General features: G+C 37.8%; 1 protein-coding gene across 6 annotated transcripts in view; it reads right to left on the bottom strand.

Moving 5' to 3' along the window:
* Positions 1 to 2,703: 2,703 nt before the first annotated feature.
* Positions 2,704 to 11,178, bottom strand: part of TDRD3 (tudor domain containing 3) — a 194,648-nt gene continuing 186,173 nt past the window's right edge. For 4 of the 6 annotated variants that reach the window (XM_021667174.2, XM_064369128.1, XM_064369124.1 and 1 more), the window contains one exon: positions 2,704 to 2,964. The gene's annotated coding sequence lies outside the window, so the exon portion shown is untranslated. The remainder of the gene's footprint in view (positions 2,965 to 11,178) is intronic. The other 2 variants (XM_064369127.1, XM_064369125.1) reach the window with 1 other exon arrangement.

The following is an 11,178-nucleotide window of genomic DNA, read 5'->3' as shown; positions in this document are numbered from 1 at the left end:
TTTTTTCCAAGTCTGAAGCTTGTCTCTTTATTTCCCTAGCAGTGTCTTCGAGGAGCATACATTCTTAATTTTGATTAAGTGCAATTTATGAATAACAAACTTATCAGTTGCACTTAATCTAAATTATATTGGTGTTAGATCTAAGAACTCTTATCTAACACAGGGTAACAATTTGTTTCACTCAGATGATTTATAGTTTTAGATATTACATTTAGGTCTATGAACCATTTCTCTGGTATTCTGCCTTGCAACATCTACTTACCTTGCCTTTCTAAACTCCTCCATCTCCCTACTCAGAGACTGACAGGCACTGCCTGGGTTCCCCTATACTATGGCCTCCAAAGTATTGCCAAGCAGTACCCTGGACAAACTGTAGAGCTCATCTAGCTTGCTTCCCATCTCTCCTGGGTCACTGCCCAGTCACTGTGGCAGTATAACTCTGACCCTGCTGGTCATGTTTTCCTTATTACTTCCATGCTTATTCCTTGTGGTCAGCTGAATTAGGCATGGGGTTAGCCATGATGTTAGCTATGAATTACAAAGAAAGGTGCATGAAAGAGAGAAATGTAACTATATAGAAATAGAGAATCACATGAGGCTGGAGTGTTGTCTTTATGGCCTAAGCCTGGAAGGTCAAGTAAACTACAGACTCTTCAGTTAACAGGACACTTCCACTTTGTGAGCAAAGTGACTTACCTTTCTGAAGGACATCAGCTACTCTGGCTGTAGAATGGAGATACTGATGCCAACTTTACAGAGCTGTGTGAAGATTGTAAGAAATAATAGTAAATGTTTTAGTACAGTGCACATAGGAAAACCTTAGCAAATACTAACAATTATTTAATTATTACATATGCCATCCGCATCCAGGCCTGCAGCTGCCCTTAATAATAGAAAGGCAGAGTGGAACTTAGTTTTTGATACATTTAGCCAACTATATCTTGCCCTGGCAGAAATGGACCCCTCACCCTTCAGTGCCCAGTGGCCACCAGCAATGAGAACGGATGGGCTGGCTTCACTTACTGTCCACTTCACTGCTGTCCAATTTAAACTTGTCTTGATGTCTTCAGGACAAATGTATAGATTTATAAATCTATAGATATCAAGATAATATGATCCATATGTCATTTTAATATATATGATCTAGATATCTCTATATATCATTATATATAAATATATTACCATATGGAACTGTTCTTAGGGACAGTTGAGTAATAACTCCTAACCGACACGAGTGTCATCCATTGAGCGTCCATTTTAGGCTTACTGCTGTATTAGGCATTATTGTCCCCATCTAAGAAGTAAGTGCCAAAGGTCTACACTTTGAACTACACTCAGGACCCCATTTCCGTTCTGTTTCCCCTTCCCTTATTATCAGCTGTCAAACTCATCAAAACTGCCATGGGCCTTCCTCTGGTTCTCAACCTAGGACACACATTAGAATCATTTGAAGATCTTTAAAAAAATAACAATGCCCAGACCCACCTGCTTCTAGTTAATTATGAAACATAACATGGGTAAAAACAAAAACAAAACACTACTAGACCCAACTACTATTAACTGTGGGCTAATAAATAATGAAAATGTATGTAACAGGCCCTGAGAGACTGCCTGAGGACCTCTCCTTCAAAGCACATTTTATCAATTATTTTGCCCAGTGTTCCCTCTCTCTTCTTCCTCCCTCCTTCTTCTGTTTTTAATTGTTCACCTGGCTTCTCTTTCACTTCTTCCTTCCTCCCCCAGTCCCTTCCTTCTTCTATTTCTTTAATTGTTCACTTCTGGTTTCACAAGACTGAGACTGTAAGAAGACTACTAAACGAAAAGTGTGTGGCTCTGACAATTGGTTCACTGTAATGGACATTCTGGTTGCTTCACCAACACCTTCTCCCTCTTCTCTTGGCAAGTCATCTTGACTTTCAGATGCATATCCTCTGCCTCCAATCTAGACCCATTTCTAAGCCTGTGGCACATGGATCAGGCCTGAGGTAATCTCCAGACCCTGTTGGAGTTAGTGGTTCACAGATAGAAAAGTAGCCCAAAAGAGGTACATATGGCCTATGGAAAAAAGTTGTTCTCTTCTGAGTGCATTTCTGGAAGCAGCCCCAACCCCAATCCTAGACTCAATAGCTCTAGGAGTTGCTGGAAGCCATCTTGTGGCCACATGGAGTAGCCTGCTGTAGAATAAAGCTTGTTCCAGAGAAAGCAGAAATGCGAGATGCAAAGAATCTGTCTTTCATGACATCTCTGATTTACTGAATTAGACCAATCCTGAAACCTACTATGCTTCTGGCAGTGAAATGAGCCAGTAAATTCCCTTTAATGTTTAAGCTGGTTTGAGATGGGTTTTCCGCTACTTGCAACCAGATGCATCCTGAAAGATCCACAGCACATTTTATGAGGAAGGGAATACCTGTTTTTTAAAAATTGAATTACATTTGGAAAAGCAGATTGTTATAAACAACATATTCAAGTTTTAAATACTTTTTGCTGCCATATTTAGCAGCTATTACCATGCTAAGAACTGCTATTTGGCTTCAGGTTGTTTTTTTAAGAAATGTGGCAAGCTGTGTCAGTCGGTTTATTCTGTAATTATAGTGGGAAACTTCAGTATGCTGTAATTGCTATCCTATAGAAGTCCATTAGTATGGGGTTAATACCAGATGAACAAGAAAGATAACATCAGGCAAATAAAACACACAGTAAAACAATAATAGCACAATGGTTTTATTGATGGCAGAAGAAATTCTTCCTTTCACTTGTAAAAGGTATTTGCTTTATTTAACTCAGTATTTTTTCCCATTCTTTGTGTGAGTTGAATGTTTTTTCCACCCTAAAATCAGCTTTTTCTTTCTTCAAATAATAATATCCACCACAGGTGCTACTTATTCTGAAGAGAAAGTGGAAGGTCAACAGGTTGCGACCAGGTTGTTTCAGTCACCGGCTCCTTTCTTCACAAAGACTCTACTTTAAAAAGAAAGGAAGAAAATGAAATTGAAGCCTCAAATTAACTTTTCCATACTTTGTCAAGATACATTTCTCCTGAAACTTATATGTAAATGTGAAGTGTTTGTATAAATATAAATAGATCTTGACTAGAATAAATTTTGGATACTGCTAATTTGTGAAACATAATTTTTATAAAGCAATATGAAATAAAAAAGCAAAATATTTTGAAAATAAACTTTTATTTTAGAATTTGTTAAAGTACATCTCTGCCACTGCTATACCCTTTATTGCTGGCATTTGTTTCAGGAATTTGGATTAACTGTATTGTTTGTAACAGAGGATTACCGAAAACAGATGCAGTCTGCCAGTGAACCACGTCTTTCCCTATCCTAACCTCCTCCGGTTCTTCTGTGAACACCTCTGAATTGAGTTGCTCCACACAGGTGATTTATTTTGGTCTGTCACCTCCCCCTGCCTGCTCCCCACATTTATTAGGCACCAGTCTAGTTAAAACCACTTTGGGTGGTGACAAGAGAAAGAGCTGAGATAAATGGTGAGGGAAGAATTGTTTGCTCCAGGCCTATTTTAGCCTCATGCATGACAGCATGCTTGGGCAAGGACTAGTGGAGTTCCTGTGGCTGCATACAAACAGCTCCAGTCTGTAAGTCTTTGAAAGTAAAGTCTCCTGCTTAGAAAATAAAGAGCATTGGATACTATAATTCTTACCTGCTGCCTGTTCTGCTGACATGACGGAGTCCTAATAGTTATCTTTATAGTGATCATTTTCGTGACATTGATGCTGGACCAGATTGTCAAAAAAATTCAACATTTAAAAATACATCTTTCACTAGTTAAAAATGGTGTTAAAAACCGGGTATTTGAAAATGAGCTTACAGTACCTATGCAGTAGTCTATGCTTAGCTATTGATTTTAAGGTTTCTGACTAATATGTGAAACTGTGAATACCATTCTTTCATCAAAGAAGAAACCAGAAGTTCCAAGTGAGTCAACATTTATTTAACTGCTTTACACATTGAGCCTTGACCTCTATGGCAGCAGGAGCTTCCTGCTGATCTGTCTTACAAACGGTTCCTACACAGGTCTCTGCCATCTCTCTTTTCACAGCAGGACATGCAACTCTAACCAATGTTTGAGTGGACCAGTACAATAGCTTCTTAGATTCTTTCCCTCCTGGTGCTATAATCCATCCTATACCCAGCTGCAGTATTTTCTAAGCTCAATTTTGATCATATCACTCTCTTAATCAGAAGTTCATGATAGCACCAAACACAACAAATTCAAACTCTTATGTATCTGAAGCCATGCTGTTTTCACCACCAAAAAATATTTTTAACACCCATTGTTTTGGTTCATATTCTCTATTGTAGTCACTAAGAGTCACTTGGTATGTACTCTGCTTCCCCATTTAAACTTTCCTTTGCCTATACAGTGTCTTCAGAGGACTCTACCCTACCAGGACTGTGCAGCTTAAATTTCATGTCTAAGAGCTGCTCCTACTAATCAGTATCTAGTTCCTAGGGCTCCACTCAAGTCAGAAACCTCTCCAAACACATAAAGTTTTGGTCGGACTAAAGAACTGTGTATAATTTCTCTATTTTATATCTGCTTATATTTCCAAGCTGTCTGTAACAGTTATGAGAGCGTCCAGCAACTAGAAGTTTGGAATTTTGGGGTCTATCTCCCCTAAAGTCTCAGATCTGACTTGTCACCACTTTTTCTCAGACTTGGGACTATTTTTCCACATTGCTCCCTGAGACCTCCTCTCACCTAGCCCTGATTCCTAGGTATCTCCTGCTTTGTTAGTCGTTGAAGCTGTCCTTAATATCGGGCTCAAGTGGAATCTTAATTCTCTTGTCACAATGACGAAGTGTATGTGTGTGGAGGTTTGGGGGAAGGGGGCTCTGTGGGGACCTTGAAAAAAGTTTTAAGATAATCAAAGAATATGAAAATTACATCTCTAAAATTTTATCAAAACATACTGATTTAATAAACACTTACTGAACAGCTATCATGTGTCATTTATCACCTAGCGAAGTACTCAAAACATAAAAAGAAAACCTATGACTATGAAAGTATGCTTTTTAAAAGTGATAATAGAAAGCACCTTAGGTGTTTTTCACTACCTTGATAATTTTAGATAACAAAACCTTAGAAAATTTCAGCATATTTTAGAATTCATACTTATATTTGCTGGAAGTCAAATGGCTGGCTACAATGTTCATCTTCTGTTTAGATATTTAAGTTAATAAAAACCAAGAATAAGGAAACAAAATCTCTTCTCTCAAGACGATAATATATTCCATTACATAATAAGAGCAGAATGTTATTATTTTTGAACCTCCCATTCAAAGATAGTATGTCAAAGAAATATTTCATTCTACTTCATAGCCTTTCATAACATATGCTTGAATTAAAATGCAAAACTAAGCAAAATTTTCTTCAAACAAGACCACATGTGTTTTGCTTATTTTTTAGGGTGAATTTTGTAGTGAGAGTTTTAAAATGATACCATCATGGTACTCATCCCCCACCAATTAATTTTCTTATTTATATCAGGAATCCAAAATATCTGCATCATATATATCCCATGTTAACAGTACAATCCAAAGCAAGCATTTATTAATATTAAGATGGAAGTTTTAATGCAGGGAACACAGAAAACCACTAAGATTGTGATGTTTAAGTTGATTAAGAACTGTTTGGGTTGTTATTTGACATGGATAAACTATAGTTACCCTATGATTATGGTTCATAATTTACTTTAGAGCAATATATTCTTTTTCAAAGGAAATTTCCCATGGAACCCTAGTATATAAAATATATGAAAGAAACTAAAGGGTCAAGAGGACTAAGAGTCCCCTCATCTGACTGCTCCCTCATTCATGTTCACTGCCTCCTCTCTACTTCTAGCTCAGCAAGATCTTACCTGCCTTCAACAGCCCTGAAGAAACTGAGTCCACTGTTAAACAATGGCTGCCTTGACAATCTTTGGCCACAATTTAAAACTTTGTTTTAAGCAATTAGAGAGAACTCAAATACCTTGATTTCCTTTCCTTTGGATAAATATACAGTAGTGGGATTGCTGGATCATATGATACTTCTATTTTTAGTTTTTTTAGGAACCACCTTACTGTTCTCCATAGTGGCTGCGCTAATTTACGTTTCCACCAACAACACACAAAGGTTCTCCTTTCTCCACATCCTTGCTAGCATTCATTATTGCCTTTCTTTTGGATAAAAGTCATTTTAACTGAGGTAAAGTGATATCTCATTGTATTTGATTTGCATTTCTCTGATCATTAATGATGTTGAGTATTTTTTCATATACCTGTTGGCCATTTGTATGTCTTCTACTGAGAAATGCCTATTCGGATCTTTTGCCCATTTTAAAAATCAGATTTTTTTTCTTGAGTTGTTTGAGCTTATATATTCTGGTTATTAAGCCCTTGTCAGATGGGTAGTTTGAAGATATCTTCTCCCATTCTGTGGGTTGTCTCTTCACTTTATTGACAGCTTTCTTTGCTGTGCAGTATCTTTTTAACTTGATTTTATTTCATTTGTTCATTTTTGCTTGGTTATCTGTGCTTTTGAGGTCTTACTCAAAAAGTTTTTGCCCAGACCAATGTCCTAGAGTGTTTCTTCAATGTTTTCTTCTACTAGTGTCATAGTTTCTAGTTTTTTTTTTTTTTTAAAGACAGAGTCTTGCTTTGTCACCAGACACCAGGCTGGAGTACAGCGGTGCCATCTAGGCTCACTGCAACCTCCGCCTCCCGGGTTCAAGCAATTCTCCAGCCTCAGCCTCCCGAGTAGCTGGGACTACAGGTGTGCACCAACACGCCCAGCTAATTTTTGTATTTTGGTAGAGACAGGGTTTCACTATGTTGGCCACAATGGTCTCAATCTCTTGACATTGTGATCCGCCTGCCTTCCACCATGCCCAGCCGATTTAAGTCTTTAATCCATTATGATTTGATTTTTGCTTATGGTGAGAGTAGGGATCTGGTTTCATTCTTCCATATACAAATATCCATTTTTCCCAAGACCATTTATTGGAGAGACTATCATCTCTCCAATGTATGTTCCTGGCATCTATGTCAAAAATGAGTTGACTGTAAATATAGAGATTTATTTCTGGATTCTCCATTCTGTTCCATTGGTCTGTTTGTTTTTATGTCAGTACTATGCTGTTTTATTTATTATGGTTTTGTACTATAATCTGAAGTTAGGTAGTCTGATGCTTCCAGCTTTCTTCTTTTGCTCAGGATAGCTTTGGTTTTTCTGGGACTTTTGTGGTTCCATATAAATTTTAGAATTATTTTTTCTATTTATGTGAAGGATGTCCTTGTTATTTTAATAGAGATTTCATTAAATCTGTAGATTGCTTTGGGTAGTACTGTCATTTTTACAATATCAATTCTAATCCATAAACATGGAGTATCTTTCCATCTTTTTGTGTCCTCTTCAATTTCTTTTATCAATGTTTTACAGTTTTCACTGTAGAGATCTTTCACTTCTTTGGTTAAGTTTATCCCTAGGTATTTTATTGCATTTTTAGCTATTTTAATTGGGATTACTTTCTTGGTTTTCTTTTCAGATTGTTTTCTGTTGAGGCCAGGTGCAGTGGCTCGTGCCTGTAATCCCAGCACTTTGGGAGACTGAGGCAGGCAGATTGCTTGAGCTTAGGAGTTTGAGACCAGCCTGGGCAACATGGCAAAACGCCATCTCCACAAAAAATACAAAAATTAGCCAGGTGCCTGTAGTCCTAGCTACTAGGGAGGCTGAGATGGTAGGACGTCTTGAGCCCAGAAGGCAAAGGCTGGAGTGAGCTAAGATGGTGCCACTGCACTCCAGCCTGGGTGACAGAGCCAGACCCCGTCTCAAAAAAGAAGAAAAAGGAAAAAAAAAAATGACTGTTTGTGGTTGACATATAGAAACAGTAGCATTTTTGTATGTTGATTTTGGATCCTGCAACTTTACTGAATTTGTTTATTAGTTTTAGTAGTTTTTTGGTAGACTCTAGGCTTTTCTAAATATAAGATCACATCCTCTGCAAACAAGAATAATTTAACTCTTCCTTTCCAATTTGGATGTTCTTTATTTCTTTCTCTTGTTTAATTGCTCTGGCTAGGACTTCCGTTTTATTCAACTATGTTGAATAAAAGTGATAAAAGGGGACATCCTTGTCTTGTTCCAGATCTTAGAGGAAAGACTTGCAGTTTTTTCCCTGTTCAGTATGAGTCTAGCTGTGGGTTTGTTATATATGGCAAAGCTAAGAGAGAATTCTCAGTTTTCATTCACCTTTAAAGGTGATTTAATTACAAGCACACTGAACTTATTTTATAATTGTATGTTCAGTATAACACAACACAAAGTTGCTAAAGTCTTTACATATTCTTTTGATTCTGCTTAAAAACAGACATGGACGCTAAATGACAAACCAGTTTTCCATGCCATGAGAAAAATACTTAAGAGTCAAGAAGTAGCTCTTTTGTGACACTATGGACAGTAGGTCAAGACTATTTACTTGATGACCTGGTGTTAGCCACACAAAAAAAGCCAGTGATAAAAGCAAAAAGGTGCTACACTGGCTTGCTACAGTAATTCAGAAGTCAATTAGCATTAGACTTCTACTCTAGGCAGACTACTACTGTATGAGAAGTTGAGGGTCAGAAAACAAATGAAAAAAAATGTCTTCACTTAGAATGGCAGAACTAATTTTTAGCCAGTGAAGGAACTCTGGGAAGCTAAAGATATATCACATTCTAGGATACTACTGCCCAGGAGAAATAAATATCACATGAGACATGTGTAATTTTAAATTTTCTAGTAGACATATTAAGAGAAGTAAAAATAAATAGGTAAAATTAATTTAATCACATATTTTATATAACTCAATATATTCAAAATACTATCCTTTTTTGAAATTTTTATTTATTTATTTATTTATTTATTTATTTATTTATTGAGACAAAGTCTCTCTCTGTTGCCCAGGCTGGAGTGCAGTGGTATGATCTTGACTCATTGTAACCTCCCCTTCCTGGGTTCAAGTGATCCTCCTAACTCAGCCTCCTGAGTGGCTAGGATTACAGATGTGTACCACCATGCCCAGCTAATTTTTGTATTTTTAGTAGACATGGGGTTTCACCATGTTGGTCAGGTTAGTCTTGAACTCATCACCCTAAGTGGTCCAACTGCCTCGGCCTCCCAAAGTGCTGAGATTACAGGCATGAGCCACTGTGCCTGGCCTCAAAATACTATCACTTCAACATATAATCAATATAAAATTATTAATGAGATATTTTAATTTTCCCTAAGTCTGTGAAATTTGGTGTGTAGTTTTCATGTTACATACATCTCATTTCAGACCAGCTACATTTCAAAGGCTCACTAGTCACAGCTGGTTTGAAAAACTGAGAAGTGGCCCAGCGTGGTGGCTTACACCTGTAATGCCAGTACTTTGGGAGGCTGAGGCAGGTGGATCACCTGAGGTCAGGAGTTCGCTGGCCAACATGGTTTCTACTCAAAATACAAAAATTAGCCAGGTGTGATGGCACGCACCTGTAATCCCAGCTACTCAGGAAGCTGAGGCAGGAGAATCACTTGAACCCGGGAGACAGAGGTTGCAGTGAGCCAAGATCGCGCCACTACACTCCAGCCTGGGTGACAGAGTGAGACTCCATCTCAAAAAACAAAAAAACAAAACAAAACAAAAAACAGAAAAAGAAAAACTGAGGAGCCACTTAGCAGGGGAAAAATAATAATACGGATAACAGTCTTAGCAAAATGAGTAGCTGAAATGAAGAACTGAGAACAATTCTACAATATTCTCAGTGGTCTTGCTACTAAGAAGAGGAGACTGAGAAAAATGACATACTTAACTTCAAAATAGTCTTTAGGGTGATATATACCAAAATCTGTAATGGGAAAGCTGATAATTTAAACAAATGTTCAAAAGCACTGGCAAATTTTTTTTAAAAAATAGATGTGTTAGCAAAGATGGCAGAAGCATTTCCTTCCAAAAAAAACGTTGAGAAATAAGGCCTCCATTCACCAGCATGCCTTAGACCAGTCCCATATTTTCTGACTTTTTTGTAATATTTCTTGTCCTTCCTATAGAAGATGATTTTTACACAGCTACTTTCTTTAGGAAAATTTGGATTGATAGTACATGCCCCCCAAGTACATTTCAATAAGTAATCATGTTGTGTTTATCTATTTCCTGAAGATATACTATGAAACTTTCACTCTTTCTTAAAAAGGACTGAAATTAATTAAACAAAAAACGAACTCAATTATCTAGGTTGGTGTTAGTTCTTTGGTATTTTTTTCTCCTTTCTGCTTTCAAACGCATAGCCATTTCACAGATCATCATCACCTCCAATACAGGATAGCAGGTATAGGAGGAAAAGGAGATTAGTTATAGCATGTTAGGGAAAGTTTGGTAGAAAAGTAGTGTTTAACTATGGTATAATCTTTTTTTTTGAGACCGAGTTTTGCTCTTTTGGCCCAGGCTGAAATGCAATGGTCTGATCTTGGTTCACCGCAACCTCTGCCTCCTGGGTTCAAGCGATTCTCCTGACTCAGCATCCTGGGTAGCTGGGATTACAGGCATGCCCCACCACACCCAGCTAATTTTGTATTTTAGTAGAGATGGGGTTTCTCCATATTGGTCAGGCTGGTCTCCAATTCCCGACTTCAAGTGATCTGCCTGCCTCGGCCTCCCAAAGTGCTGGGATTACAGGCATGAGCCACCACGCCCGGCCTAACTATGGTATAATCTTACATACTTATGATTGAAAGTAGTTTTAAAGAAAGTTTTTCTATGTATATTATTATAAAATATCAGTAATTGGACCAAGTGTGGTGGCTCACGCCTGTAATCCCAGCACTTTGGGAGGCCAAGGCAGGTTGATCACCTGAGGTCAGGAGTTTAAGACCAGCCTAGCCAACATAGTGAAACCGTGTCTCTACTACAAATACAAAAAAAAAAAAAATTAACTCGGTTTGGTGGTGGATGCCTGTATTCCCAGCTACTCAGGAGGCTGAGGCAGGAGAATCGCTTGAACCTAGGAGGCAGAAGTTGCAGTGTGCCGAGATCATGCCACTGCACTCCAGCTTGGGCAACAAGAGTGAAACTTTGTCTCAAAAAAAAAGAAGTCACTAACTGGACTTATATGGTTAACATGAATTACATCTTTCTTTATATGAAAA

This window comes from Aotus nancymaae, unplaced genomic scaffold, assembly GCF_030222135.1.
Source record: "Aotus nancymaae isolate 86718 unplaced genomic scaffold, 86718_ANA_hifiasm-v0.15.2.pri h1tg000088l, whole genome shotgun sequence".
In the NCBI taxonomy this organism is placed as follows: Eukaryota; Metazoa; Chordata; class Mammalia; order Primates; family Aotidae; genus Aotus; species Aotus nancymaae.
The sequence above is the reverse complement of the archived record's forward strand: the minus strand, read 5'-3'. Positions and strand labels throughout refer to the sequence as shown.